Here is a 7164-nt window from a genome sequence, read left to right on the forward strand (position 1 = left end):
ACGACTCTGCTTGTGTCCTGTGAGAAGGGAATTCAACTCTTCAGGGATGGGTAGCAGCCAAGGGACACCCACTAAGGAGTTAGACTTTATAGGGATAGTGACTGGTGACCATGGAACACAGAAGGGGGCGGTCTCCGCCGCTTCTGGGAAGGTGAGACCATGAGTCATCAAAGCTGCCGGAATGGAACTGGACAAAGAGGGCACGGTCAGTTTTGTGAGTTCTGTGGAGAGACCTTAGCAGCCCAGGGCTGACCTTGGATTTGCTGACTTGAGCCATGGTGACCTTGCGGAAATGTTATAGTGGAACCAGAAAACAGTGGCAGGGGTTGAGGCCTGAATAGGTGGGGGCAGCAGAGGCAGGGAGGGCAGAGAACTCTGGAGAACCTTGCCTGCAGGAGGGTAGCTGGAGGGGAGATAGTTGGCAGTTGGAAGGGAGATGGGACTGAGAGTGAGCTTTTGCAGTTCAGCAGAGGTGAAGTTGGAATTGATCACTAGAACTTTTCTAGGAAGCTAAGGGAAAAAAAAGGAAAAGACCCCAAAATAGAATATGTAAATATGCAGAGATGGGTGAGTTTTCTGAGCAGATCCCTTCTCCTGATATAACTCAAATTTGGCTGGGCTGGCATGGGCTGGGCTGGCACAGCTTGCTGGGCACATGGGCCCCGGTTCTGCTCCTCGCCTCAGCCCCATCTGGCCTGGGCCCCAGACCAAGCTCTCAGAGCCCTACCCTGAGCTGGCCTCTTGTCACTTCTGCCACGGGCCATGGCATTGAATGTTTGGTGAGAACGTTGGGGGGTTATTTAGGCCTCCGTGTGCCTACCCAGCCTCCCCGAGCCCCCCGTGGGCCTGGGTGGGGGTTAGGTCGGCTTGGCTCTGCTCCTGTGTCCCTGGGCCCGCCCTGTCTGGCTCCTTCAGGCTCTGCAGTTGCCGGTGACAGCATTCAGCTCCCTGTATGCTTGCAATGCCTTGTGCAGAGACCCAGGCACTGCCCTGCTGTACCTTGGCAAAGTGGCTGACAGCAGTGCAGTAGGGCAGTACTCGTCTATTAACCCTGTCTGTGCCAGTCATTGAGCTGGGTACACGCATATGCCATCTCGGCTGAACCTCCTAACAACCCAGAGAGGTAGATACTACCCCATTTACTGATGAGGGCTTCCTCGTGTAACAGGATGTGGCTGTGCTGGGAAACTGGCCCTTTCTAGGACTGGGGTGGGATTGTATCAGCACGATTCCGTCAGTGTGCACACGTGGGGCCTGGCTGCCAGACCTGGAAGCCACTCAGAGGCACATCCCTCCACGAAGCGGCAGCTTGGGTCTTCGAGGGGAATCAATCTTCTGAGTCAGACGGGCTGAGAGTTAGGTCTTCTCCACAGACAGCCTAACCTCTTGGAGCCTCGCTCGTGTCCTGTTTGACATTTCCTCTCAGTTTGTAGAGATAGATATAGACAGGGTATAAAGCAGAGATGGAAGGGCACTCAGAGCTGGACTGGTGAGTGTTCTAGATGACTGATGGAGGCAGGGACAACCCTAACAAGAGGGACAGGAATGGGGACAACCTGAGGTCCTGTGGTGGGGACTAGAAAACCAATTGTTCTCATGAAGGATGGGTTCTCATTTTCCCCCCCTCCTAAGCCCAGATTCAGACTCAGTCTTTCTCAACCAGTGTTCCAGAAGGCCACTGCTGATGGGTGGGAATTGGCCCAAGGATGGCCCTGGGCTAAGATCGATAGGATTTAGCAGCCTGGTATCTCAGCCCCATGAGGCAGTGCCTTTGGGGGGCTGTAGTCAGGAGGGAAATCAGTCTTCCAACTCTTTACTACTCAGCCTCTCCTCTAAATGTTGTGTTCTGATCTGCCACCAGGGTGCTATTTTTGAAGGAGATGGACACAGGGGTGCCCGGGTGGCTCAGTCAGGAGAATGTGCAACTCTTTTTTTTTTTTTTTTAATTAAAAAAAAAAGTTTTTGTTTATGTTTATTTATTTGAGAGAGAGAGAGAGCGTGCAAACATGAGTGGGGGAGGGGCAGAGAGGGGGACACAGAATCCGAAGCAGGCTCCAGGCTCTGAGCTGTCAGCACAGAGCCTGATGCAGGGCCTGAAGCCATGAACTGTAAGATCATTACCTGAGCTGAAGTCAGACGCTTAACTGACTGAGCCACCCAGGCGCCCCAAGAGAGCATGCAACTCCTGATCTTGGGGTTGTGAGTTCAAGCCCTACATTGGGCGTAGAGCTTACTTTAAAAAAAAAAAAAAAGTAAATGAAGGAGATGGACACAAACCGAGCTGCCCAGCACCTAAGAGCTTCTCTGTAGAAGTTTGTCAAATGCCTGACGGCTGACGTCCTAGGAATCAACAAGGATCACAGAGAACAAGCAAAGCCCCTGAGGGACCTAGTTGGAATTGGGGTTATTTGCCGTGAAAAAAAGAGTAGATTTAGAAGGGCATGACCTCTGCTGAAATTCCCTATTGAAATCCCCTGGCTGTATCCCAGGAAGAGAGATTAGACGTGGTCTGTGTGACCTCAGAGGACAGATTTAGGACCACTGGGCAGGAGTCTTCTCCCAGGGGAGATGGCTTAATGAGAGCTGAGTAAGATGCCCTGGAAGTGAGCTCATCATCACTGGGGGTATGTAAGAGGCTGCATGACTGCCATCTAGGCTGCTGTGAGGGGCTCCCAGGTTGGACTGATTGACCTCCGAGAGTCAAGAATTGGGATTCTTAGATCATTGTATCTACAAAAGAACGTGAACTGTTTGTGGGAGATCACATGTCTGCATGTCTTTCTTTTCATGCAGGTGGCCCCAGCAGGCTCGGGTGACACATCAGAGCTGGGAGGGCCTGGGACACCTGTCCTGCAGAGATAATTTTAAAAGCATATCTGTTTCAATCTACAAACAAGGAAACGCAGAAAGAATGAGAAAGTTTGGTGTGTCTCTGGTCTAGATTGGAGATAGACCAGAAGGATAGTTTCTCTTTGTCATTTTGTAAACAAAGAAATGGAGGCCTGGGCTAGGGCAGGGCCTTACTTGGGTCACTGGCCATGCTGGGACCTGCTCTGACCTCAGCCACATCTAGTCAGGAGACTTTTTTAGGCAGGATGGGTTCCACATGACTCCCACGAGATTCTGCTGTGCCACAGGCCTTGGGCACTGAGAATAGAGGCTCAAAGATGGGGGTGGGGGTGTGGTGGGGTGGAGGGAGGAGTTTGTCTCCAGAAAGGCTTGGGAGTCTGTATCTACCTACAGCCTATGCTAAGACTCCCCTCTGTTCCAAAGTGGCCACCAGGTGGCACTCCTGCCCCACAAGCCCAGGGCCTGGCGTGTCGAGTTTGGGGGATAAGACACTGGGTTGCCCCTGCAAGCCATGGGAGGCCCTGACATGTTTTTAGGTGAGCTGAGTGTCCTGATGGAAGGAGAAAAGGGCTAGCTCTTATCTGCCAGTCTCCTGTCCATCACTGAATAGCCCCCTGTGGATTTTTGCTTTTGTCTCTCCCCTTGGCAAGCCAGACCCCAATCTTAACAATTTAGGGTAGGGCCGAACAAATAAAAATGTATCTGGAATAACTAGGTCGGAGAACAGAGATGCAGGAATGGGATGCTTCAGGAAAGCGCTGACCCTCAGCCTAGGAAGGGTGGCAGCAGTTGTGTGAAGTTCTCCGTCTGAGCAGCCGCCTGGGAGACCGTGGCTCTGAGCTGGCCTAGAAGGAAGACACAGGCTTGGATAGGTGGGGAGAGTTTTAGGGGCAGACAGAGCTCTGAGGGGAGGGGGAGATGCGGTACCGGGGCCCGCGCAAGCCGAGGAGGGTGCCCTGTGTGTACATCATGTGGTCCATGCCTAAGCCCTGATGTGGTCTTTGGAGGTTGGGCCAAGTACACGGGAGGCAGCCGCTGTTGTGTCTATGCCTGTGCCCATGAGATAGTCACGGGCCTGCATACAGTGAGCACACAGTAAGTTGGAATTTCCAGACGTGGCCTGGGTGGTCATAAACATTTTACTTGAGTTTTTTGGTTTTTGTTTTTTGGGGTTTTTTTTTTGCCACTGTTTTAAAACTGATAGTTTCAACATAAACTCAGTTTTCAGCTTCCAGTGAAAAGTCAGACTGCCTGTCATCTTGGGTGTACTTTCCCATGGCCCCTATAGCCTGGGGCTAAGTAGCAACTGCTCTGTAGATGGAGCCTGTGCCCTCCTGGTGTTCCCCAGCCCCACCCCGCCCCCCTTCCGCTTCACTGTTCTCAGAATTTCCCTGGTCTCTGCCCCGTGCTAGTGGAGGGGGTGCAGTTAGAGCTGCTGCTGTGAGTGGACATGAGACCTCCTAACATGGTGGGTCTAGCACGAAGGGGCTGTTATGGGCTTGGGTGCCTTATACCTACGACGGGCTTCTTGTTAGAGGCAGGTCACTCCTTTGAAGACCCATGGAATCAGGGCTGAGGAGGGGGTCAGAGAAAGCTTGGAGAGAGGAGGAATGCTCTGATAGGGCCCTGCAAGGCTTTGCTTGGAAGTCTGGGGAGGGGGTCCCGATGCTGCTATGGGGCCATGAACTTCAGGTCGGTGTGTGTCCATTTCTCTGACTCCCTAAGGGGTCTTCCGGATTTGGGTGTGCCTCAGCTTCCCACAGGGAAGACCCCTTCAAGGTCTTTTTCTCCAAATAGGAGCCCCTGCACCATTTCTTTCTCCCAGCTTTCTCTCCGGACTCCCCCATGTGGGGAGCCATGGGGAAGAGGGCAATAGGAATGCACTTCCCCTCAGATCTGTCTGCAGTCACATCTGTGGCTTCCTCTGCTCCTTCATTTCCCACCATTTGCTGTGAGTGGAGATTATGCCCCCACCCTTGGTCCAGGCCCCAAAGCTAGCCTTGGCCTCCATTGAGGCAGGCAGGCTCTTGTCACCACCTGTGCCATCCTCATTTGATTTCCCCGTGCTGCCTGAGGCACACCAAAGTCCACACCCAAACACCAGTCCTCTGCTTTGCGCACCCTGGGTACCTGCTCCCACTATACCCGCAGCGTAGTTGCTTTCTCCTGTAGAGCTACTGCCCCAATCATGGGCCCAGTCCTTACCTCCCTGGACTCCCAGTCCTTACCTCCCCAGCCAACCAGGAGTGGGCTGCCATCTGGCCCTTTGCCCCTAGATTGGCTGGCTCAGGGGTGCCCGTTGGTGTAGCAGGTGCTAAGCCAGGCATGGAGAAGCCCAGCCAGAGGCCCACCCTAGGGCATGAGGTGGAACAATCTTCAGCATTACCCCCTCATCCCCACCCCAGCCTGGAAAAAGAAAATTCCTTGGCATCTACCCCAGTTTCCATCTGCTGCCCTGTTGCTCGGGAGGCTGAGCCCGAGCCTGGCACCTGGTAACCTGGGCCCTGTCTGCGTCTTTCCGAGGATCATCTGGACCCAGATCCCAGCTACACACAGCAGGCAGCAGCAACAGGGTGCAGTGCACTGAGAGTGGAACATGATGATGTAGAAGATAAAGGTGTGGGCCCCAGGGAGATGACCTGAGCTTCTATCCCAGCCCTTCTCTATCTAGCTGTGTGACCTTGGGTACATCACATTCCCTCTCAGTACCTTGGTTTCTGTTTGTTTGTTTGTTTGTTTGCAAAGGGAGCCAAACAATAGCACCTACTTACAAGACTGAAGATGGACTGAGTTAAAGTGGGGCTGTGAAACATGCGTAGCACATAGTAACCTCAGCGCCAGCCACTGGTTGTTGCAGTCAGAAAACCCAGGTCCACCTTGGCTCTACCAGCTGACCTTGGGCAAATCCCTCCCCCTCCCTGTGCCTCAGTGTCCTCTAATATGTCCTGGAGACGAGCCTGGGCAAGGACATGCTGCTGGGTTCAGGGCCACGGGCTTGGGTGCGGCCTGGGGAGGGGCTCTTTGCTCATAGCCTCCCTCTTTTTTGGGGCACTGTACTCTGGGCATCAGGAAGCTGTTGGCCCCACCCAGGAGGCCAGGAACCTAGTCCTGCCCGGTCTCTAGAGGCATCCTGGTTTCACCTTTTGGCCTGTTCGGGTATCTTGGGGCCCTTAGGGAAGAAGGAAGGGGATAGCTGGAAACAAAGTATGGAATGGTGCAGCAAAACTTCCTGGTAAGAAAACTCTTCTGGCCATGGCACAGGGCAAAAGGCTGGAGCCGGGGCTGAGGCCTGGGCAGCCTATATCCGTCTTCGATGGTATCTGAAGCGTGTAAATCAAGTCCAGCTAGGCGTGTGGGTCCTAGAGGCCCATGTGTACCTCTGCTACGTCCTCCTCACCCTGCCTCCTCTCAGTGCAGCCTGCCTGGGGAGAGGTATCCAGTAAGTCCTGGGTAAGTGGGATTCCCATCCCTGGTTCCCTCAGGCACAGCAGAGGTGGAGAGTCTGGGCGCTCTCTGGCCCGAGGAGAGGAGACCCCCTCATAGAGGGCAGCCACGTGGCTCTAAGAGGATGAGCTGATGGCAGAACTGCCTGGACTGTCCACCCAACTGCAGAGGGACTGGGTCTGGATCCTGCCGGGCATCATCACTCAGTCATCAGGTTGCCTGCTTGGCTGAGCCCTATATGCTTTGGGGGCGGAGACTCCCTAAAGCTGGTCTGACCCTGCCTCCAGGACAAGGAGTCCTGGGAATGCAGGAGGCTCCCCTCTCTCTACTTGGGAAAGGGGACTTCTTAATTACATCCCCCTCCACTCACATGGAAATGAGTTTGGATTTTCTGAGCATACACCAGCTGGCTGGGGGGAGGCAGCCCAGAAGGCTGCTGGTTGGGAAAGGGAGGAGAAGGGAGAGGGGAGGGAGTCAGGCCAAGATGAAAATTCCACGTTCTCACGGCAGAGCAATGATGGGGTGCTGAGTGCTCCCCACAGATCATCTACTCCTCTGCCTGTTTTCCCCCAGGGGAAAGCATCTTGCTCCTCCATATAGTCTCCGAGGGAACCGTGTACACTCAAGCTAGCCTGTCCTCTGAGAACCAAGCTTTCAGGGGCCAAACCACTTAGCTGGCCATTAGTGCAGTTACCTGGTCCATGCCCTAGGAGAGATGCTTCCCGACTTCTAGGCCAACCCTTTCATGGGGTATGGGGGAGTGGATTTCAGGCCCAGAGAGGGTACAGGGCCTGCCACCGATCAGAGAAGTCCACGTCTGTCTTGTCCCTGGCGGTCCGGGTTCTCCCCTTGGAGTTGCCCGGGAGAGGG

This window comes from Lynx rufus, unplaced genomic scaffold, assembly GCF_022079265.1.
Source record: "Lynx rufus isolate CCGP_SWC_20201006 ecotype Redwood Valley unplaced genomic scaffold, mLynRuf1.p SCAF_13, whole genome shotgun sequence".
Taxonomy (NCBI): Eukaryota; Metazoa; Chordata; class Mammalia; order Carnivora; family Felidae; genus Lynx; species Lynx rufus.